The sequence below is a fragment of the Lycorma delicatula genome, chromosome 3 (assembly GCF_047948215.1).
Source record: "Lycorma delicatula isolate Av1 chromosome 3, ASM4794821v1, whole genome shotgun sequence".
In the NCBI taxonomy this organism is placed as follows: Eukaryota; Metazoa; Arthropoda; class Insecta; order Hemiptera; family Fulgoridae; genus Lycorma; species Lycorma delicatula.
Genome location: NC_134457.1, coordinates 109,642,582 through 109,669,312, shown reverse-complemented (window position 1 = coordinate 109,669,312; position 26,731 = coordinate 109,642,582). Strand labels below are relative to the sequence as shown.

Genomic DNA, 26,731 nt, shown 5'->3' with positions numbered 1-26,731 from the left:
GAGTTTCGCTGAGGACTTCTTATCATGTGATTTGGGATGTGGTCCAATTTACTTAAGGTTTGTCTAAATGTAACCATTGTAAAGAAATAAAAACAATATAAAAATGTTGTGTCCCATCAATGGCTGTTTAAAAAAAAGTGTAACAATAAGATGAGAAATACTGAATTTTTCCTCTAACAGACATAATATATTTCTACTTCAGAAAAAATTTGGTAAATAGACTAAAATAGTATGTCAACATATTTCTTTGTGTGACATATTCAATTTTTTATACATTCATCCATTACGGCTTTTTATCACAAAATAATCAAAGAATCAGTAAAAATAATTAATTGAGAAATTCGATAGCTACACCAAGCCATTTATTCAGACTCTAAGTTCAGTATAACTCTTGTTCAATAACATATGCGAACATAGTATACAGCTGACTCAAAAAAAAATTTCAATAATCACTGCATTAAAGAGTACCGTATTTTATTATTTGACTGAATATCTAAATCCATCAAAATAACATTCTCATGTTTTAATACATTAACTGTCTCAGCACCAGCTACATCATATAAATACGTGAACTGATAGTATAATTAAATTATAGGAGTTTATGACGTGGATAAAAAAACAGCTAAGGGAATAATATTAAACGTAGAATTTTTTTGAGATTTAAAAATACGGTAACAGTGTTGAAGTAACCAAAAATTACAATATACAGTAAGATGGCATACAACCATAGTTTGCAGACATTACTATGTCAGTATCAGTACTATTACTGTCACTATTATTACTAAATAAAAATTCAGAGAATTTTCTCGTACAAAAACCGGTTACACAAAATTTTTTTATCAATCTTAATAAGATCTTGCCAACTCGAGATCTTGCCAAAATGACTACAGAAGTTATGTGGTTAAAAGGGGGACATCCAACAGTGACCATGACCATGACCTTGAGGGCCCTTTGAAGGTAACTAGGTTTATCGAGATTTTTCAAACTGAATTACCTTTTTTGATAGCGCCAACGGAAAGAGCGAAAAATGTCACGTCGACATAATTGAATTTAGTCATGACCGTTTCATGAATATATGTTATTTTTTCCAGCTTCTTGAAGTTGATGGTTTAGCAGGTAATCACATACGGTATCCGATTAACACTATTTGCTGAATTTCGAAGACAGTACCAGATAGTAATCCTCTTCTCATAACTTAGAAACCGGGGATTGTTATTATCTGCGAAAATACCCAGCACCCGTACAACACAATCTCTGATTGTTAGGGGTATGACCTTCAAAATTTGCAAGGTCAAATGTGTGACTACATAAAATAAAATATTCCGCTTTTTTTATTGGTGAGGTCAAAAATAAGTCATTCTATTTGAAACATCTTCTTAACCTTGAAACAACAGTCAAGGTAAAGTTCAAGGTCAATCCAAGGAAACCACGAGGTGTCCATCCTCCAGTCAGAGTAACCTTTGTTTAGATTATTTTTTTGTATTGTGCGTTGTTTATGATAAAATCGCATGGGGGATTAAAATGACTCACCCAGTATATATAAATATTTTAAATACTTTTATCTGTACTAATTCAGATAAAAGTAACTCACAAGATTGTGAAAAATATCTTTCAAAACCCTAAAGGTTACAAAATATACCTTTTATATAAAAGGGTTATTTTAATTCGTTTAAATAACACAACAAATTTATTTTCCTTAGAGATGGTGTATGTGATATGAGAAAATATAAAAAGTTCTTGAAATTTGATTAAATCTATAAATAGTAAGCAGTCCTGAAATTACAAATTATTTACGTATGGTAAAAAACTTCTTTCCAATTAAATGAAATTAAAATCATCTGAAATAACTAAGATTTTATGTTAATTAAATATAAGTGTAATTTTTATTTTTTTTATTTTGACGGCCTCAACATCATCCTTACTTCCACCCCAAACTTCTCAAAAAAACGACCTACCAAAACAGAGAAGCTACTCTAGATGTCGAAGCAAGTACAGCAGGACAGTAAAAAGAATAATAGGGATGAAGTATATTACACTTGACCTATCGGGAAGGGGAATTAGAAACAAAATAAAACATAAATAAAAGCTTTTCTGAAAAGGGGATTATTAAAACATGAGTTCAAATTTATTTCTTCTTTATTCTTGTAAGAATCCCAGCGACCCTGTAATTTTCTTCTTTCTCACAATACAGTTGTGACATAAATTGTATTGTTCAGGTCAGTTTAGATTTGGAACGTGTTCGTTCATAATGTAGAATCCTAATTATCAGCAGTCATTCAACTTATTTTTCAGTTAAAGTATGATATAATATCTATGTATAGTCAATCTATTTTATAATTGAAATGTGTGTGTTTAATTAATTCATAAAGAAAACCAGAGAGTACAGGTCTTCTAAATATTCTTCTTATTTACTCGTATATGTTATGAAAATAAATACAATTAATTTTAAAATATTCTTTTTTACATTCATTTAAAGAACCAGCATTCGGTACGACGTATTAGCCACGTAAATGAGTAAATGAGCATGGCAAGATTTGTGCAGAATAATAAAAAAATACATTAATATATATATATATGAGAGTGTGTGTGTGTGTGTGTGTCTTGAAATCTAAAATATGAATTCAATAAAATAATTGTACAATCTATATTAATAATGCAAGAAATATCATCAATTACTGATCTCCCAACAATTTTTTTATGTTAAATTAGTCAACAATGTAAGAATTAACTTCGTTAAATCCTAGGAAGCACCATTCCGTAGGAGATATTTCACCGGTACTTTTATGATTAAATAAATCAGATTTTCTCCCAGGTAAGATCTTGGGTTACACCAGATGATAATAAACAAAATTAGAATAATAATATTTGTGCACAATTATGTACAAGAATTCTTTTGCAAATAGTAACTCTCTCAAATTTTTAAACCAATTTAATTTAATTTAATTTAATTTAAAAATAAACTATTTTATCTATTGATCACCAATCACGCTCAATGCTAATCACTAATATCTTTAGTTTTGTTTATGGTGTGCTTCAGTTGGCATAATAACTATTTTATTAATATCCATCCATGTTTTTTGACTTCATTGAAAACCTGACTCTTTTCTTTAGCAACTAAAACCTATTTTTTTAACATAACTGTTAGTTTCATTAATCGAAAAAAATTTTACTGCTGGTAAATTCAGAAATTTTTTTTTAAATTATTCAATTACTTTTAACATAACGGCTAATATTATTATCTCCATTAAAAAAAAAATGCTAGAAAAAATGTATACGAATACGCCTGTATAAACAAGTGCTTAAATAAAATACACAAAAAATAAAACATTTAATTCATTTCTTTAAGAATGTAGAGAGATTGTCGACAAATAATTGTATTTTCTACAATTTGCATATTCATTACATGGACTGTCCGTTTCCCTGTACATACTGACAATTTATGTTTAGCTCGTGTCATAATATAGCAAAGAGAGCGTTAAAACGCTAGTATATATGAGATAGTACTTGTGTTTACTGAATTTCCGCGTAAATGAAATGGGCGTTCATATAGGCTTATGCACAATTTACATATACCTGTGCTTTTAAAAGTAAACATTAAAATTACGTAAAACTGTTCTAAAAACTAATGTTAAAGAGAAAATAATGTTTTATAATTTAAATTCATCCGTTTTAAATACATTAGTTATATATTTTACTTTCCCGGCAGTAATATTTTACAACAGAGTGAAAATATTATTCCTGTCAGATTTTTCTATTTTAAATATATTTTTGTGTTTGTCGATTTTTTGAAGTCTTTAAAAGTTCGAGTCCAAAATTAATGAATTTCGTTAAAAAAAAAATTATTGTGAATCATTATAATATTTACTACTGTAATGATTACGACACCGAATGAAACTATACATGTTGGTGACAAACTGTGTTAATCACGAACATGTTTACACGAACTTTCTACTACAAATAAAAAATTGAAATCGAGAAGTAAATTTTATATTTCGGTAACAGTTAGTTATTTCAAAATGCTTTTTTAATTAAAAGTTAAGCCTTACATGAACAAGATCACACCTTCTTTGTTAAAATTGATCTACAAACAACAGAGCTATGGCAGAAAATAAATTGAATAATTTTCAATTAGATTTCATCCTTATCACTCACTATTAAACTATATATTTAATAAGCTTGATTTTTTCATACTTTTGACACTAAAAGCCTAACCAAAGTTACTATAAATAAATTTAGTTGTGAAACCCTATTTACACTGAAAAATCATGGGTATTTATTATTTAATAATAATTAAACAGGCTACTAACTATTAATAACAAAATTTTTCACAATTTTACACGATCTGCTACTAAAAATGACTTTGTGAAGCGTGTTTATCATTATAGGAACACAATAGGATTTAATAAATTCTACGCGATTACAATAAACAGCAGATTTATTTAAATTTGAATAGGAATTAAAAAAACATAACGATTAAATAGAAATAAACAACTATTATTCAGTTTTACTATCAAGCTCCTTAGAGCAAATGTTCAAAGATCGATGACATTAATCTGAAGTAGCCGATATTTTAATGATTGTCTCACTATTTAAAAAATCACCAGTATAGCTCTTGCATCTCAAAAATCTTCTTAAATTCTCTGCTGAAGATGTTCAACACTGAGTCTACTGTTAACCGTACATTTTAGTTGTCCTCAAGGATGAAAATTACTGGATTTGATCTTGCGGGCCAAGCCATTGATTCTACACGCCCAAGCCACCTTTCAGGGAATTAATCGTCCGACTGCTGACGGACTTTGATTCTGAAATCCTGCGAAACACCAACCCGTACGAACGACTTGATATTACCTTAAGAACTTCACCCAAATAATTTGGCAGGAAGTTTTCTAGGTAATGGTAATAATTTTCTCGATTCAATCGAGCTGGCAGAGAACACAACCCATCAGTGAATCGCTGATGACACAACCTCAGATAATAATTGTAAGTGATTTCTGAAACCTTTATTACGTAATATAAGAAAGATTTTCTTGTGTTCATCGATGGTTATTGTGAAAACTGATGATTCCATATTGGCTGAATTCAGTTTCTTCAGCGAACATTGTTGCGGTGAGAATTACGAATTATTGTCAATTTTTGAAAAATTACCTCATAAAATGCTCGTCTCAGTAGATGATAACTTTTTTAGTCGTTTTTATTCTTTGAACATGATACGAAGACCACTGTTAGCGTCACAGAATTTTCTAAATTAATAATAATTTGATCTACTTGTTCACGTAACACAACCCTTCTTGAATTGTCCTCTTGATTTTCTTCAATATTTTAAAGTACCGCTTTTCAAATTCCAGCATTCTTTACAGTGTGGTCTTCCCCAATAGTAAGTTCTAGGAGAAAAGTTTCCGGTTTCAAATACCTTTTCTATAGAGTTTAAAAAAAGCCGTTTCACTTGGTTAGAAACGATTAGGAAAACGTTCTGCAGATGGCGCACTTCAGCTCGATTGAAATCTATCAGTCCACATATAAATTATACATGGATCTCCTCTTTCAATATGAGAATAAACCTCCATTTTCAAAAATAAAACACAGGTAAAGAAAAATAGGTATTAGAACAATTCAATTAATAATCTGATTTCTAAAAATATTTTTAAAAAAATGTGAAATAGTAAAACTAAAAATAAAACAAACAAGCTGAATAAAAATATCTATTACTGTTAACCAGTTCTATTATGTTACCTTCCTCAATAAGATAATTAATAAAATAATACAACTTTATTACAAAGTGCAGCTGTACAACAGTGTTACCTTTGTTGCTAACTTTGATTTAATCTACTTGTATTTAATTATCTACTAAATAATTAACAATTATTAATTAATTAATTACTAAATTTATTAATCAACTATTTATCAATCAACTAATATATAATTATTTTAGTTTAATAATTTTATTCTCCTGGCACCATAGCTCTAGAGCTAAAAAACAAAAAATTGGGAGGTAATGTTCGTACGTTCTTATGCGTGTACATGTGTTGACGAATTTGAAGCTTAATAATTTTTGACTGGATGTACCGATTTTTATGAAATTTTGTACCCAGACTCACGTATATGGGGCAGTTAGTTGGTAAAGGTTTGGGGTCGATATCTCTAGGGGATGGAGTAGAAAAGATTTTGGGGTTAATTTTCTCAAAATTTTTCAAACATCACCCCCGCTTTGTACTAAGCTCAGTACATGCCATACGTACTTATATAAAAATGTTAAAAGGTTTTGTCCGAAAATTCTTCCCCTTCCCAAGAACTAATAAAAGCTATTTTATTTATTTACTACTTATTTTTTAACTGAATATTTTTTATGTCTTCCTAAGCATAAGAGTAGTGCAAGTGGCCCCAAAAAAATACTTTGGAGCAAATTGGCGATGCGGGAGCGAATCAAAGTTTAAAAATATCAATTATTTGAACTTTTTAAACTTTTTTCATGTATGATTATTTTCCACTACATAAGAACAGATAACCAATGCTAGGAAAGTATTAAAATTTGTAGTCAAATTTTTAGTAGATATGAAATCTAGTTGAAAGTTTATCTATTTTCTACAATAACTCAGTTGTTTTTTACTAATTTTAAAAATATAATGTAATTTTGTTCTCAATGGAAGACTTAAAATGTAACCTTATAAAATATATTTTTGATAAAACTAACGATTACAGAGATATAAAAGATTAGAAAATTTGCGTAACGCCACTTCGAGATTTGCGAACCTCCTTATAACGAGTAATGTTTTATTTTAGAGAGAATGTTTGCGTAGACATGTTCATCAGATATTATAATGATTCCTCAATCCGATCTTGAAGTATAACTTTTTTGTTTAAAAACACAAAATGGTGGGTAAAAGGAAAACCAAAGAAAAAGCAACATTTTTTATTCAATGTGATGCGTAGAATACGAAAACGAATAGTAAGTCCATCTGTTTGTTACATACTGTATGTGTATGAGTGGTTTTGTTGTTCTATGTTTGCCATAAATGTTCTTACTTCTACGTTTCTTATTCGTCCTACTCTAAATTTTCTCATAGAATTTCAAAAAATATTCACTTTTTGTCGCTTGTAACCTGGCTTTTGTATGTTGTTTCCGAACCAAATATATCTATTCTCCTGAAGATAATCTTATTAATATTAGTCTTCGTTCTGTTTATCAGGATTTAACATCATGCCAACTATTTTCATATCAAACTAAATTAAATATATTAATTTATTTTTGTTTTATGGTATGGACATTACTATACTATATATATTTATTTATACTTATTAGACAGTTTTTAAGTTCATCTATCAATTAATATATTTGTTAATTTACAAAACTCAAGTTTAGATTAAGCAAAAAATTTCATTCAAGGTTCCTCCCCATATTTATTCCATTATATATTTTTAAAATATGTTCAGAAAATTTAACCACGTAAAAGTCTATTATTTTTTTAAGTGAAATAAAACGAAAAAATTAATACCTGTATTAAAAGTAAATACAGGTTACTACTTAAGTTCTAAACCCAGGACTAATTTTATGAGGAAGACACCTATATCGACGTACATCGTTTAGGTGAGTGATTCCCAAACTGTGCCCCGCGGCGCCCCGGGGAGCCGCGGGGCACACAGGGGCGCCGCGAAATATTGTAAAAGCTTCATAATTAATTGAACAAAGACATTTATAATTATTAATTTAATGTTAATAAAGTAAAAAAAAAACTATTTTATTTTATTTAATGAAGAGTTTCATTTATTTTTATCTCTTAGTTAGTTATTCTTTTACTTAGGGTAGGGCGCAATGGAAAAATTTTAATTAAAAAAGGGTGCCGCGACTCGGAAAAGTTTGGGAACCACTGGTTTAGGTAATGTTATTGTGAAAGGTTAATGAGCGTGCTCATGAACAAATCGCTCCATCTATGAACTTAATTTGATTTTAGAGTAGATAATTAGGTCTCTGTAATTTATTTTTTATTTTTTTTTGCATCGTCAGGCATTTTTATTACTTAGTTTATTTCAAACCGTTTCCTAGCGACTCATGAAAGATTTTGAAACTTATCAATTCGTCTAGATAAGTTTCATCATATGCATTATTCCTCCTTAACTTAATATTCAAACCGTTTAAAATTGGTTCACGACATAATGGAAATTAAAAGTGGTTTGCAAAAGCTAATAACACATTTATCAGCTAATATTAACATTTATCCGATCAAAGATAATGTGTCTAACAACATATAAAAAAACTACCACGTGGTTTTTCAAAATGAAGTAGGACTATTGAATTAAACACAGTATTAGAAAACTTTAAAATTATAAAATATTAAACAAGCACTTCTACCATTTTTTTTTTAAATCTGTATCGGAATCTGATTCTGTATTGAATCATGGTGCTTGTAGGATGTTTATAAATATAACAGTACATATATGTTGACATTGTTTAATGTTTTAATACGTTGAATATTCTTTGACTGTATATAATTATAAAAGTAATAATTTTGGTGGTATAAATATTATTATTTACACAGCGGTTGTAACGTTCGATGAAATATACATAGGCCTCTTTATAAAATTTTTTGGCTCGAAAATTTCCGAGATTACTACATGAATTTCATTGAAATTTAAATATTCTATAGTAACGTATCTGAAGTTGTGTTTCAAAAATCCGATGAAGATTGATAGAACCGTTCTTCAGTTACGTTCAATTTAATTTCGAAAAAAAATTGACGTTATTTTGACTGTGTAATGATTTTATTTTTCATACGCGCTTACACAATGAGTGAAGGCGCGTATGAAAACGTTTCGAGTTTTGAGTATGATAAAGTTCAGTAACAGCGTTCTCATAATGTTGAGTAAGTTAAAGCACGATGCTTATATGTAGGGTCTACTGGTTTATTAAACCTACGTAGTGCGTTGGGCTCTAAAAATCAGTGCGTTTCTGACTGCGAAATAGTAAGGACGTCAGAAACAGAAAGTCAGTTTTCTAGAGCATGTCTGTGCGTCTTTTTATTTATGATATAGTGTAGTACAAATAAAAAGACTATTTTTATTTATTTCTTTATATAGTAATAAGAATGGTGAGGTTTAAACTGTGATAAACATTCCTGGTATCATAAAAAAGCTACAATTAAAATTTTATAATGATTAGTTCAGTAGTTCTCGCATTTATCGGGAACAAACAAAAAGATCGTTTTCTCTTTATGAAGTAGTGAGATAATTAGAGATACGGGACACAAAAAGTTCGCTGAAACTAAAATTATTAGCACCTAAAATTAAAATGACTACAGAAAAAATGAAATCTATCAAACCAGCCGAATACAAACAGATCATGAAATCATATATTTAACGAAAAACAATTCTAAATTTATATTCTCTCTTAAAATGGTCTAGTTCATTTTATTTTAAAAATACAAACAAAAAAATGCAATTCAGATTTCAATTTAAACACCATAATGCAAAAGAATAATATAAAGAAAATTAAATATTTACAAAAGTAAATCAAAATAAAAACCTTTTGAAATAAAGCCTGCCTTTTCAATAAGGTTTTAATTCTGCGAATATTTAGTATCTCTTTAAAGGTATTAAAACGTCAAAAGAGTACGGATACAAGCAATTCGATAAGTGGCTTAAGAAATATTAGAAATTTATAGTAAAAACAATATAACGGAATCATTTTATTTTGAGAGTATTATAATCTTATTACGAAGTATAGAACATGAAAAATCATGCAAAATCTGGCATTTTAAGTAAGCATTGAAATTAATTATGCTTTTAAAATAGATAATTATTCTGATATATAATAAGAAGCTTAATTTCGTTTTCTAACCATTCTACATCTCAAAAGATTTTATAAAAAAAATAAAAATAAATAACAATAACATAATAAATATTTTGCATTATATAGGTTGCATTTTTACTGGGAAGTTTCAAGCTTAATAATGACACTGTTCATTACTGAGGACAATCTAATTTATACAGCAATTCCACATTACGGGATATGGAGATTATAAACTTATAATCTCCATAATAAATTAAAAACGTTTAATAATTATAATGATGTTTCGCTTTAAAATTTCTGAATACTTTCTAGAATTTCGCGAAGCTTTAATAGTTTCTCAGTGGAAATGGTAAAGGTGGTCGTTTGTAGATAATTAGCGTAATTAGGAATTAGTTACTATATATTTATAATACGATCAAGTATTTTATTTAGTATGTTATTTTGATAATTTGTTTACGGTTATTTTTTAATCTATTTGAGTCCATCAAAATGTTACAATAAATTATAATTTAACCTTAAAAAATATTCACAACAAAAATCAAACCATATAACTCACTGATTACACTCCAAATCTCTGAATACGTGACGTTGAAAATTGGACATGTTAGACTCAAATTGTTGTGCATACAATGAAAAAAAAACCTTGCTTGCACGAGGCAGAGTCACTGTGCAGAGCATTATATTACTCTTTTCTCGTAACATTAGGCTAATTCAGAAACCGAATATTCTGCGATACAGTGTGTTTAACTGTTTTCATAAATATAAAAAATTCTTTCCTCAATTAAAATTTATTATCATTTTGTTTAATTTCAGACAATTTTTTTAAAAATATTTAGCGTACTTATAAATATTTTTTTTCTGTACAAAGTACAAAAACGAATAATTTATACCTATGTTAATAGATTATTATTACACTACTTACATCAGATGAGTCATAAAATGAATGGCCAATTTATACGAATAAAAGTTACCAAAATATTTCATTTAAACTATATTTATACGTACTTATTGTAATGCGTATTAGTACTGATGTTTAAGTAATAATCATTATCATTAAATAACAGGCCTATACCCTACAAGTTATAATAATCTATTAATGCGCGTAGCTTAGTCATTTTATACGTAATCATAGAATAGCTAAGTAATTTTTATATCGCACTGTTGACTAATATTCAATACTAATGTTTACTTTTCATTTTCAATAAACTGAAGAAAAAGAAAAGAGATAATTAATTATCTCTTCATGTATGCGCTGTTAATGAAGAGAATAAAAAGCTCCGTAGTCAAGCTAATAGTTAATAATGGATATACGCTTTCATGAAGAAAGAAGCTATAAAGTTAGAAAAATTAGAAGATGACAAGCATTTAATACGCATTCATAAATGTGAAGAAGTAATCGCAACAGTTGCAGCTTTTGGGATTTCAAAATCACAAATTCAAAAACTCTGAAAAGAAAAGCAGGATCTTCTTAAACCTGAATTACAATCGTGCCCATTCGCACACCAAAAATTATAAACAATGTTCAAAAGTTCAAAACTAGTTAGAGGATGAGGCAGTTTTTATCAATCAAGACATTGTAACACGAACAGTTAAGAGTTTTACGCAAAAAAATAATGAACTACATTAAATAAATTACACGAAGAACTTCAAAAAAACGTTCAATTTAAAGGATCTATAACTACACTGTCAGCTACCCTGAAATAGTTAGGCTTTGTGGTATATAAAATTGATAATAATAGGAAACTTTTGATTGAGAAAGAAGACATCCGGTGCAAGAGGATATAATATTTAAGAAAAATCACAGATTGCAAAAAAAAAATTCTTCCATTGTTTATTTGGACAAATCGGTATATTTTAACGTCCTATTCGACTACAAGATAGTGATCAGATGACAGTGGCGCAGGAGTAAACGTGCCAAAATTTCATAAATTTCATAAAGAGGACATCTCAAAATTAAGTCCTAGTCTCCCCCCCCCCCTCAGTCAGTGATTGTTATCGATAATGCGCCATACCACAACTCACAAAAAAACAACTGTATGACATAATTAAATGATATATAAATTCAAAAATAATACACCATTTTGATGAACTGTTAAAAATCACGATCATTAGGTTCTGCAAATCCGCCTTACCATCCCGATTTAAATTCGATCAAGATGGTATGGTCGACTCTGAAATGATATGTTGGTAGTAATAACAATATTTTTAATGCCAGATATTAAAAAATTATCTGAGGAAAAAATGAATGAAATGAATAATGATAATTGGAAACCACACTGAGAACATGTTAATAATTGCTGAAACTAAGTATAAGAAAATGTAACTACTAATCGACGAAGTGGCAGATAAATTTAACGTGCATCTAGACAGTGGTAATCGAAAGTGATTGTTCTGATGAAAACAAAGAAGATGGTGAACTTGCACAGCAACTGGAAATATAAGCAAATTAAGCAAGTAAGTGTTAATAATAATAGTACAATCAACAATGAAAACAATCGTACAAAAAAAGTTTGAAAATTCTAAATAATAAAGAATATTAAATAATGTACAAAAAAGAATTGTACATTTATCTAATTTAGTTTAATTACGCATACAATTTACACTCCAGCACTAGTTAAGGTATTTTCAGTTTAAAAATACACCTAAATTAAAATTCTTACTTTTGTAATCTTTATTTATTGAATTATTAATACTTATTATGTTATAATAAATTATAACTAATAAAACATAAAAATGGTAATAAATTAAACGTGCTTAAATAAAATTACAGCGATTATTATAGTTGCCTATTAGATAAATGTAAATGTTTTCAGGATCGTAGTAATGCAGTCTCGACCTCCAACAAAGCTATTATTTTCATTGTACGCACTATAAAAGGCGAACTTTTTCATGATTTAGACAATTATGTGTATTTTACGAAATTGAAAAAGCTTATTTTTGGGTCTACTAGGTCAAGGTTTTACGATTTTCAAAGGTACTTTATTTCCAATTTAAATTTTGTTGTCATAAAATCTGAAAAATCAGAAGAAGGTAAGTTTTAAAAAAATTATATATAATTGAAATCTACACACCTAAATAAAATTCTATGGATCAGCATTTAGATCAAGCTAACTTTAATATAACATAAATTATTAAAAATAAAAATGACGCTTAACATTTCTAAATTGCAACATAGCTATCCTACTAAAATTTAAGAGAAAATTATTACTTATTTTGATACTAATTTACGATATAGAATTAATAATAAATATAAACAATTATTATTTAATCGAATTGACGTAAAGTGGAGGGTATGATAATAGACACAAAATTACATCAATTTTCCCCATAACTCGGCTATTTGTTACAGATTTAAAAAAAATGTAATTTCTTTTAAAACAAAAGGCTTAATATTTTAGCAACATACATTTTTAAAACTTATATTTATGGAGATATAACGAATTGAAAAATAAACATGGCTGCCATTTTGCAATTCACGAAGGTATTTAAGTTCTGATATTTTGCTAATTTTAAAACTTTATTACAAAGACGTTTAGCAAATATAATGTGATACTGTATTCGAACTTGAGATATAAATTTTTATATAGAAATAACAAAATGACGGACAGGGGGAGAACGAAGGAGAAATTGGCATTTTTCCTAAGGATATTTTTTGTTTAGTGTTACAAGTAGAATCCGAAAAAGTATAGTCAGTTCTACCTACCTATTTTAGAAATATCTATATATATATATATATATATATAGATATTTCTAAAAATGTATGTATACATATATATATATATATATATATATACACACACACACACTCGTGTGTATGCACGCGCGTGCGAGCCTTAATATGTAAACATCCCATGGTCAATAGCATGATCTCAGTGACGAGTTTGCTAACTTCTCATTTGAAAGTGTTGATGTTAAAATAGGCCCATGTTTTTCTGGGCCATTACTTTAATCCACAATCATTGATACATATACATATAATTGTCTTAATGGGAACATTACGCTTTTCTACTATAAATTATAAATGTTTCTTGAAAATATTAATAAGGATTTGAGAAACAACAACATCTTTAATTTTTGTGGATTTTAATGCAAAATTAAAACTTTCTAATCTTAGTAGAAAGTTTTATAATATTTAGATTCTTGTAATATTTACACCTTTTTCTTATAACCCACTAGATCTACTAACAAAATAATTTTATTGATAAGATCTTTACAAAGGAAAACACTAATTCTTTAAATATATCATCGGATAATAAGAACATAGGCTAATCCAGCCTAGTCAAAATGGATTCAGAGATGGTCAAAATGAATATTTCCGTTAAAATCTGAAAATCGAAATTTTTCGCGATCACAATATTTTCTTTATTTTGTAGAAAGAAGTTAAATCATCTATTAGATCGATCAAAAGTAAAAACGATATTAATGCCAACGATCGTTTAACGATGAATCTGGCGTGATTATTATAATAAAATTTCTAACAATGTTGCTTAAGAATCAACACCGTTTAGAATTTTTTATTCTATTCTTCTCCGGCGTTTCCTAAATAAATACCATCAAATTAAATTAAAAACTTTTTTACATTCATTAAAAGAATAATGGATAACAAATGATCTTAAAAATCTGTTGCAAAATTAACCGGGAATTCTAAAAAAATCTGTATTAAATGTTTTACCAATTTTTACCAATATCTAAAACATAATATTGTTATAAACCTACCATCTCAAACATTGTAGCAGGATGAACAACTGTGTTTTAACAAATAGTTTTCTAATGTTTTATCGATTTATTTATCAATGTTTAATAACAAATAAATAAATAATTTGACTGCCTCTCGCATATTCAACATTTTTTTATTAGATTTCCTTTGGGTATTTACCTGCAGAAGATAATACCCAAATTCTATTATCCAATAACACTCACTCTTAATGAAAATAAGATATAAATGTCTAACCGTTAATTTAAAATTAACCCAGAATTTTATCTTCAAAATTATAAGTACAAAACTATTAACTAGAAAAAAGTTTTTTATATCAAGGTTGTTAAACAAAAGACGTTAGCAAATAGCTTAACATCGATTTTTCAGTACAACAAACAATTACTTTTTTTAATCAGCAATTCCTACTTTTATAGAATTTTTGGATAAAAGATGTAAACCTTTTTTACTTTAGTATAATTTTTTTTATAAAAAAATAAAATAAATTTTAGGATATTTTTTATGTAAAATTTAGTGAATCAGAGATTTCTAAGTGGATTTTTTTACTTCATGGAGGATGTTAAAATACCAGGAAGAAGTGGTTATACTTATAGTAAAACTATTTGAAAAAAAATATTTTTATATTAAATTTGTTTATTTTATAGATAAATATATCAGAGTAAAAAAAAAGTCATATTTCATCTTCATACTGCTCGAAAATCCTAATTTTTTTTCATAAAATATATATTTTGTACATTCCGACGAAATATTAAAGAAGTATTAAAAACAAATAATAATTATAACACCAGTTTTTAATTTTTGCGAAGAAAATAAACAACATTTACCTATATCGATTAATGTTTTGGCTTACCGTGAAAGCAAGCCTGACTAATACGTGGATAGATGGTACACGTGAAAAATTTCAAATTCGACCGAGTATAGAATTTTTCCGAATGAAAAAGAAAGTTTTACCCCTCCCTCTAGAGATCTAGTATTTAAATATATAAATATATTGAATGCAATGCAGCTGCACCCTTTGTTAATTGTAAGAATAATTAGTTAGTCCATGTATGGCACTCATTCGATACACATCGTACATTTGTTAAGCATCTACGCAGTAATATTATATTAATATTATTGTATAATTAATACTTTGAATGTATATTAAAAGTAAATTGTATAATATTACGTGTTTTTAAAAACACATTATCGTTGTGTTTTATCACAACTGGCGCAGTCGGTCGAACACCTTGAGGTCGGTTAGCGAATATAATAGAACTTTAGTATTCAAACCAATATTTATTTAGCCGAACTAAATAAATAGTCATCTCGAGAAATTAATGTGCATAATTTCTTCGACCATAGAACCATAGAATCGTTTACAAGGTCAACGGACGACGAGAATAAGATTATATTATTCGAAGACGGCAATCGGCAGAGTACGGGGACTATCTGATCGATAGAATCTTCAAACTTCAGTGACGTTGAAAAGAGGACATCTCTACAAGCTGTTCGAGTCGGCAGTACTACTGTGAATACAATCCTGATCGACAACCAACTCATCGAAGGCACGACCAATCGTCGGAAGTCAATGGCAGACTCTATATTGGCAACTCGACCAGTCAACGAAGGCAACCCAATCAATCGAAGGCAACCAATCAGCATGTATATAATGATAAAAGTATTACTGTAAGTATGAAAAATAGTTAAAATAGTTTCTTAATAGTATTAAGAAATATTTTGATAATTTTGTGAAATGTATATATTTTATGTGCATAGTATAATTAAAATTAATATTTAAAAATGGCAAAGTACCGATATTAAAAAGAGATTATTTAAATATGTTGCCAGAATGTTTAGATGACCCGTTAATTTTAGATCTTTTTATTACTTTGTGTGACAAATTAGTCGCAAATTTTTATGTCGCCAATAATCCGGACGACTTTCAAAATGAATATTTTTGTTTTCGTCAATTATCTTTAAAATAAATTCACCTGCATTGCAATTAGTAATAGGATCAAATTGTTATAAATGGAATGATGTCAGGCAGGTATTATTAAATGGATATCTCGATAAACGAGATTGTTTTACATTAAATTTAGAATTATCTGAGTTATAAAAGAGAGTAGTGAAATTCATTTTAGTTTTTATGAACGTATACAGAAGTTATTAAAATGCAAATAGCATATTTTACAAATAAAGAGGCAGTAATTGCAAATGTTTTAAATGAATATGTAGGAAAGTTAGCATTAAGAGTATTAACTGAACCGTTAGGATCGCTATTGCAACGTTTCATTGCGAACGAAAAATCCTAATTGTTTAGAAGAAGCATTTAGTAGGTTAAATAATGATTTTCAATTTAAGATGAATAAGTGTAATTTTCTTAAAAATAATAGTAATCAAATCGTAAAGAAAACTACTTCGACCCGAAATCCGAATAACTATAAATATCAGACACCAAGATATCCCAGTTATTACCGAGATTATACTCCTAAGACACCAAACTTCCAAAGAACACCTTTTAATAGACGGTTTATAATCACACACAACCCAATGATTACCAAAAAATTCCCTTCCAAAATCCCAATCAACGACCTTTATTTAAGCGAGCGCAAGAAACACGAGTGTAAATACAAGAAATTCAGTAGAACCTCCGAAGAAACACCCAAAACTATATCAACAGGCGAGTAATAGAACCAGAAACGAAAAATTAAAAGAATCTTACGATAATATTACTAAACAGATTGGTGGAATTAATTTAAGAAACAATAATAATAATAAAAAATTAGACAACGGTAAGTTTTTAGGAAATACAAACCTCAGAACAAATTTACAATAATGAATTTACACGCAGAAATAGATGAATAGTAGATCTATGTTATAGATCCACACGCTAGGTTTAGAATTCTAATTGATACTGGAAGTGCCAGGTCTTTTGTAAAAACGTTTATTGGAAATGAATATTATAAAAAATATTTAGGTAAAAAGGCTTTTGAAGTGACCACAGCACATGGCGCTTCCAAAAAAAAATTTAGTATGTTATTACCAATATTAGACAGTAAGAGGAATAAATATTAATTATTTGGCCTCCACAAAGATTTTAACTTATTGTTAGGTCTAGATAATTTAAAGGAAATGAGAATTAATTTAGATTTTATAAATAGTAAATTAACATATAAAAATATTGTTGTGCCAATATGTTATTTTAATACCAGTAAAGCGGAAAAAAAACGGCTGTAAATAGTAAAAATGCATATCAGATTGAAGCACGTATAAAACGTAACAATAAATTTCCTGTGGATAAGATTAAAACGGACTTGGAGTATTAGATTATAGGAACTTAGACGGCCCAGAAATTCCTTAATGTACTGTCAATGTCAAAAATAGTGAGCCCATGGTAAAGTTACGAATCCTACAGTCGTAAATAAAAAAATCTTATGTATCACCCAATATATGTTGAACCTTTAGACAATTATAAGTGCATCATTGTATAATAATGATAATAACAATAAACTGTAAGGAAGAAAAAATAGTAGAAGTAATAATAATAAATGTAAAACGTTACCAAGTGTTAATAATAATAATGTAGTAACGGATGTTAAAAATAAGTTGCCAAATATTAATGAAAAAATAAGAGAAAGCGTAATACTAAGGAAAATATTGATAGACACGCTAGAACGTTCTCAAAGACTCAAAAAAACAATGTATACTCTCGGGCTCAAAGTCCAGTTCAACCTTTCAGAAATATGTTATAGATTGTGAATAGCGTTAACTCTAAGAGAAGAGCCCGCGTATAAATTACTAAAAAACTATTTCCAATTATTGAAGATCTAAACGCATTCAGCACAACCTAAGACGCGACAGGGTTACTAATAAATAATTAAGGAAACTACGACTTGAATAACTTTATTACTACAACAGGATGGCATGATTAGTTTTGAAACCCGACTTTATGTTAGCCTGATAGAATTCGTTAATTTATTTTTCTTCTTATGCCCCCCTTTCTCTTGGTTTGGTAGCGGGTGCTTGGTGATAATTTTACAGTGAGATTATTTTATTGATAAATTTTTACACCCATAATAGACTGATTTTTTTATTATTTTGGTCTTTATATTTTATTTTGTTGGTCTTTTATTTTGGTTGAGTAATTTTCGTTTACATAGATATATATAATTGCAAACTTTTATTATACAGCGATTATTTTATTATGTTAAAGGATTTCTTAGTGTGCGGTTGATTCAAAAAAAAGATCAAGTTTAAAATTATAATTAAAATAACTTAATAGTTCTGCAAAACTTTATAATATAAGTTTTTACATATTTTGTTTAATACATATTACTATATTTTTTAAATATTTTTTTCTAAATATTGCTGTTCATTCCTTTATTATGATAGTTAATTTACTAAAGCGATCAGATTTTATCAACCGATAAAACTAAAATTAATAAATACACGTCATAATTTTTAATCGATTTAATAAGCGATCGATATAGTTTTAACATAAATATTTTTATAATGAAGTAAATATCGTATTTAAAAGATTATTTTATAAATGATTTTTTAAGATTTTGTTTTAAGTAAAGCATTTTGTTATTTAAGATTTAAAAAAATAAACTGTCGTTAAAAGCGACAGGGTAAAATCTTAGTTAAATGTAACATATTTTTTAAATTATTTTTTGCTGCATATTTTTGTTTAGTGTAGATTTTACAATAACTCTGAACGAGCATATAACTTATACCAACATATTGCTCACCACCGGTTATTCTGCAACTGTTCTTGGAAAATAGTTATTTACTTTTATGTATCCATCGTTCATAAGAAAATTAATTATATCATAAAAACCGAGGTATACTTAAAATGTTAAATTCTTTTTTTGAAAATAGTTGAATTAATAAAAATTTGTACAAATTAAATTTATCCGATATTTACATTATCTGTATAGCTTCGCTACTTAATTCGATCCCATCTTCACTATTGAGTCATTGATAAATTTTTATTGAATTTTATTTATGATTTTTATTTCTCGAAAATAATTTACATCAAGTTTATTACTATTTTTCAAAATATGAAGTTGTATCCAAAAAGTATAATTACATTTGAATAATTTTTGTTTACATTACTGTTAAGATCAGTCAATTAATTAAAGCTAAAAGATAAGATATAAAGCGAAAAACTAGTTAAAACAAATAGACGATAAATCGCTGGCTAGTCTTTTTCGCGTATTTTTTATCGACCGTATATCGTCGATAAGTATTTTTCGCAAATATTGTAATCGAAGGTAAATCGTCGATCGGTTTCCAAAGGGTTAAAAGTCCTCATCGAGAGACTGCAGTTAAGAAGTCAGTATCCTTTATCGATCGCTTTAAAGAATGTCAGATTAATACACAAAAAATCCCCCCTTAATGCCTCAAATCTCTCTTTTGTAACTGCTGCGTAACTGTAACACACTGTACTAGACCGTGTATGTATTTGAATTACATCGCTTTCATACAAAGGTTAAAATCAGGAAACAGAGTTTTAAATGATGTAGCAAAAATTAACAAACTATGTTAAGTGCTAATAATAAAATTTTGTTTCATTTTTAATAAATTTTCAGTGTTTACTTTTGGATTTGAATTCTGTGAAAAATAAACACTACTACCTCAACTGCATTTTATATTTTCATTATTGCTAAATTGATTATTATGATCTGTTTCCTATAAAGTATGGAAAGCTTAACCCGAAAGAATTAAATAAAGCTGATTGACTTCTCCGGCCAAACATTTGACAAATTTAAATCCAAAAGCAGAAAATTAAATTATTATCTATCGACTATATATATTGCAAAGAACTATTTTAGAATTTAAGTGGATTGAAATTATTTCAAATTTTTAAACATAATCTAACAAGAATTTATATTAATGATTACTATAAATACACCTAACCAGCTAAAAGTTCTTCCATTATGCTCGCCAAATATAACTGACATTAGAGAAAAGAAATCAGCAAACACCATGGACATTGTGTAAGAAAACTGTGCAAATGTATTAAATGAAATTAAAGTAAGAAAAATAATATTTATATTCAAGTAACTTAATATTTATTGTATGGTGCTTTTCTTTTTACGTGTTGTTGTCCACTCTATTGTGTTTCTTGTGTTTTCCATATCAGAACGTGTGTATTCGGCTCATTTCCCAAGAATACTTAATACATCCCTCTCAAATGGGCTTAAGTATGTTACCTTTTTTAGCGACAAAATTGTAATAACTTTATTTATATGTGTTGAAAATTTACCCCGCAAAGACATCTTGAGGGTACGGGGTATACGGGTAGGCGAGGCCTTTACACTATGTCCGGATTACTTTTAATATTATGCATTCATATTTAAAGTTTTTTTATTAACTTTTGTTTTAACGACTAACTATTTTATCTATGAAATACTTTTTTATTTTAATACTTTTGTAATACTTTGTAGTACTTTTCTTAACGGCAGACACTTTTAAACCCATCTCCCCTTAAACACCATAGTATTATTATGGTTTTGTTTCTTGTCCTGCTGTTTTAATTTTATTTTACCAATATTATTTCTAAAATCTGTTTCAGTTAATTGGAAAGCATGTATTCTGGCTTCGGTGTTACATATAACCTCTCTAAGTCGTTAGCCCTAAAATTTAGTAAAGATCTGAATGATTACTTCCTTTTACGAAGTAAAGGAATTATTGTGATCGCCAAAAATTCCGGTTTTCAGATTTCAACGGAAATATCCATTTTGACCATCCCTGAACCCATTTTGACTAGTTTCGACTAGTGACGTCTGTACGTACGTATGTATGTAGGTATGTAATCTCGCGTAACTCAAAAACGATTAGCCGTAGGATGTTGAAACGATGTATTTAGTACTGTTGTATCATCTAGTTGTGCACCTCCCCTTTTGATTGCAATCGACTAAACCAAAATTCTCAAAACAAAAATTCTAAAAAATTGGAATTTGGACGTTTTCTTAACTGCACTATTAAGGCCTTTTTGAGAGCTTTTCAATGATATATCATAAGTGGTACTTATTTCATTGGTTCCAATATTTGGATATTAATAGGGGAAGGCACATCGGTTCGAATCCGACTTCATTTCCTTTTTTTTAACTTTTTTTTTAATTTTAATGTACTGATTTATTAATAATTATTAACCTCCGATTGAATTTTTTTTTAAATCAGAAGTTATTAATGAAATAAAATTTTATGTAATTCATTTTAATTCAAAAAATTTTACAGAGGTTAATAATTATTAACAAATCAGTATATTTAAACAAAAAAAAAAGTAAAAAAAAAGTCGAATTCGAACCGATTTGTGCATGGTTACGGATCCGAGTCGTTTTCACTTTCACCACATAACTGGCTTCAGCGACGTGAAATAAGACAATACATACACTAATATACCACAATGCAATTGTGTAACTGTCCACTTTATTAAAGAATTGGAGGATCGTATCTCACTTTCAAATTAAAAACTTTAAATGAAGTGCATCAAAATAATGTGTATATGTAATTTAATAGGCGTACAAGGAAGTCATGTGGTGTCCACATCAGATTTTTATTTATTTCGAATGGTTTTTTCCAGTTTTAGTTCTGAGTTCTTTAACTCTCTCTCATAATCTCTTTCTTATCTATTCGCTTATTTATTTCTGTTTTATGTTTGTCTTTTTGATTATTTGTTTATTTTTCTTCAATATAACTTTTACGCTCTTTTTCAGCATTTCTACAAAATAAACAGTGTTTCACACTAGTAGTGCACCGTTGTCGTTTGTGTTGGGCAACAATAATCAATCTGGTAGTAAACCCATGTAAACACCAAAAATAAAAAATAAATTGGATTAAATCAATGCTATTATTATCTTATATTTATTCAGTTTATCTGAAGAATGCTTATAAATTGCAACTCAGCCTTGTTTCACGTAAGAAATGTTTTGTATAATTTACGTTAGTTTATCGTTCACGTTTGACAATTTTTTCATGGATCATCTGTCGTTCATATTTTACATTAGTTTTAATTTATAAAAGATAATACCGTTAAACTTTAATTAAAATTAACGGTTTACCTGATCGGACCTCATTTTTTATAATTTTGAATATTAACTTAACCCGATTGAGGAATACGTTTGTTTTAAATCTGAATCGTTCAAGTAACAATAACTTATCTGATTTTTTACCTCTACAATAAAGTTCAAAAACTACATTTAGAGTTTTTCATCAAAATTTATTAATGGTTTTCACGGGTAATAAAGTTTGGCGTTATTTTGCTTGTGTTTTTATCCGATAATACTCTTCCAAGTCTTTGCTAAAATAAAATTAATGAAAAACATATCCTACTAAAATTTACATTATTAATGTGCAAGTCCAACATATTTTTACTTTTTATTGTTACAACGAAATACATACATCCAAAATTAAGTAATAATTTTTTTTTTAAGTTAGTAGTGGAAATATACTGTATAAGCATATTGTTAATGAGTACGCCCGATTTCAGGCCAGTCTATCCCATAATAATATAAACCGTATAAAACATTTTCTAAATTTATTCTCTTATAGAAAAATATTTATCGATTACAGTAGAGAACCACCACTTTCGGGTGTGAGCCTTAAACGGTTGACAGCTCTTTTACACTCTGAATGATAATAAAATTCATGCGGTTTTAATGAACTTAAAAAGAATCTCGTATTCTCATTTGTATTGCACACAGTTGCATTACAGTTTTATTGCATTTGACCTTAAGTATTTAAACTTATCCGCTTTATAAAATACATTACTGGGAGAGCTTCAACTAATTTGAAGTTCACAGGGGTCTTAGAAATCAAAGCCGTTAATATATAATGTTTAATTTAAAATAGTTAACGAATAAAAATTAAAAATATGTAAATAAATATTTTTAATAATCTTTTTTATTCGCTTATATTTTTCAATACAAAAAACTTATCTATAAACAGACGTTAAAAAAATCATTTTAAATATGTATGGAGGACGTTATCCCATCCCGACAATAGGTTCTCCAAAACTTACGGCGGACAGACACGTGAGATAGCAAAAACAATGGATGAATATCGTTAGAGATGGTGTTTGACTCGATGACAGACGGATGAAACGGTCAATTTAGCGTTATTCTAAAGAAAATGAATGAGGACGAATGGTTTGAGAGAGTTAATCGGGCATAGTCTCACGACATATATCATAAATTAGTTTAAATTTTAATAAAATCGTTTAAATGTACATCAGAAATTTTATTTATACATTGTTTAGAGCAAGAGCTAGGCTGCTACTCTTACCGAATAGGGAGGTCGAAAGATACGTAGACTTCCTTTGTAACGCTCAAGAGTAAATTTTTTTATTCATGTCGGGTTCTCCAAATATTAGGTTCTTCTAGTTCAAAATGAATTAGAAGTTAAGGCTATAATTTGATAACGAATGGAGAAGATCGGTCTAAATCGGTTATTTATGTCCGAGATGCAGTAAAATTTAGTGGGTAGTCGGTCAAGAAATTAAATTTTTAATTAGGAAAAGCCAATATTTTTTGAGTAGCCTGTTTTCGGTTATTATTTAAAATGAATCTGTATTCCTTTTCCCTTGAAATCTTAAAGTCGACCTGAAAAACGGACTCACGGTCGTGCCGAAGGTGTACTTACTTAGTTACTTTATTTATGGGTAAATCTTGTACATTAATTTTGTTATAATTCTGTTTTATGTCGATAAGCGAACAATTATTATTTAATTTCTTTATAATGTCATTTCATATCATTTCATTTACAGGAAAATACTGGAAGTGGAAAATAATGGGAAAAATCTTGCTCAACTCCTTGAAAACATTTTTATTTGTATTAATTGTTACTTATAGTGTATAATTTATATAATTATACTTAAAATAAAATCAAAATTGTGGCTGTTGAGTGAGAAAGGTCTAATCAAAATTAATTCAGAGTATAAATGAAAAATGCAGAAAATAAGATACTATTAGAAATGATTTTAAATTAAAAAAAAAAAGTTATTATTTATTTATTTTTTTTATTTATTTTACTTTTTTTATTTATTGTTTTTTCTTTGTGTGCGCGCGTAAAATACACACACTACACAATATATATATATATATATATGTATATGAAACTTTCTCTCTCTTTCCAGAAGGTTTTATCATAGTTTCCTGGAAACTGGTGAACAGCATCTCTCTATTCGAGATGTAATATATATGAGTTATATTACTGAGAATAGATGAAGCATTCCATTCCATTAGCCACGTGGCAGGAAACCCGCCGTTTGAAATAATGCAATGCCGTTGCAACCTTTGTTTCCTTTTCTAATTATAATAATTATTATTCAGTTCTAATTAGATACTCATAATGTAAAGTTCTAATATAGTACTCGTTCGACACACATCGTCCTATTTAAGCATGCACGCATTAACATTATAATATTACAGTGCATATATAATATATTAATATCGTATAATTAATAGTTTGAATCTATATCAAAAGTAAATTGTATAATATCTGTTTTTTTTTTGTTTTTTAAAATAAAACTTATTTTTTAAAAACATATCATCGTTGTGTTTTATCATAAAACTGGTGCAGTCGGTAGGACACCTTGAGGACGGTTAGCGAATATAATAGAACTTTCGTTTTCAAATTATTAACAAAGCAAACTAAATAAAAAGCCATCTCGGGAAATTAATTTCTTCGATCATCGAATCGTTTATGAGGTGGAACGAACGACGAGAACAAGAGTATATTATTTAACGGAGTCCACAACGAAGACGGCAATCGGCAGAGAACAGGGACTACCTGATCGCTACAATCTTCAAACTTCAGTGACGTTGAAGAGAGGACATCTCTACAAACTGTTCCAGTCGGCAGAATTAATGAATATAATCCTGATCGACAACCCGCTCATCGAAGGCACGAATAATCTTCGGAAGACAACGGCAGACTACGAAGGCAACAAACTACGAAGGCGACTCTATATTGGCAACTCGATCAATCAACAAAGGCAACCCAATCAATCAAAGGCAACCAATCAGCATGTATATAATGATAAAAGTAGTACCGTAAGTAAGAAATTTTGATAATTTTATGATATGATTTGTTTATATGTTAATATAAGAAAAATTGATATAAAATTTAAAATGACCACTTCAATATTAGAAAAAGAGAATTTAGACGCAATCCCTGATTTTACAGGAGATCCATTAATATTGAACCAATTTATCACTTTACGTCGCTAAATTTTATGTTAGGCAAGACCCTGTGATTTCTAGAATGAATATCTGACTTTTAAAATTTTAGAAAAAATTCGAAGTACCAAATTTAAAATTAATAATAGGTGGTATTATTAATGAGTGGAATAACTTAAAACAAATTTTATTAAATTATTATTCAATAGACGCACTCAACATGTCTACCAACTACTTCTAAAGTAAAACAAATGAATTTAATTTTGTAAGTCTGTAGTTTGTAATAATGGTGTCAAAATGTAAAAAAAACCTCTCTGATCCAAAATCCAATTAATTTTAAATACCAAACACCAGAATATCCAAATCAATACCTTAATTACTTCCAAAATTCGATAGAAACCCCAAATAAACACCCAAAATTGTAACAATTGGCGAGTAATTGGACTGGATGCGATTTAAAATAAACTTACGATAATATTACAAAAAAATGGGTAGTTAATTTAGGAAACAGTAATAGTAATAACAATAAACAATTAAAATTAAATCAGTTGACACAAAATAAAATTAAAAACGAAAAATTGTTAGACTAGGAAAAATATTTTTGAAATATAAGTAGAATTAACCCAAATAAAGAAGATGAGGAATCAGACGAAGAATTTGAAACTACCCTTTTAGCGACAATTTTAGTATAGAAGTAACTATGTTGAATTAGGGAATTTTTATTCACCAAACGAAATTAATTTTAATAGTGAATTAGATTATTTTAATCCACGAAATTGTAATAAATGATGATGATGATGAATTGGACGAGTCAGATGACGAAGAAGTATACAGATCTAATTAAAATTTATGACTGTACTTTAAGATTTTTAAGATTAATGCATGGTACTGAAGCTGTAAATAATTACATTCAGATTTTATAAATTATTACAATAACTGGCCAACGAATAATAATAATAATAATAATAATAAAATGACAAATGTTAGTAAAAATAAAGTTAAATATAAAAGGAAAAATAGGGTCGGTAGAAAAAAAAATTTATGTAATAATATTGAAAGTTAATAAAC

General features: G+C 28.2%; 1 long non-coding RNA gene across 1 annotated transcript in view; it reads left to right on the top strand.

The window, feature by feature from the left end:
* Positions 1 to 24,849: 24,849 nt before the first annotated feature.
* The window catches only part of LOC142321886 (uncharacterized), a 99,618-nt gene continuing 97,736 nt past the window's right edge, over positions 24,850 to 26,731 (top strand). Inside the window, exon 1 of the long non-coding RNA XR_012755735.1 lies at positions 24,850 to 25,537. This is a non-coding gene — a long non-coding RNA (uncharacterized LOC142321886). The remainder of the gene's footprint in view (positions 25,538 to 26,731) is intronic.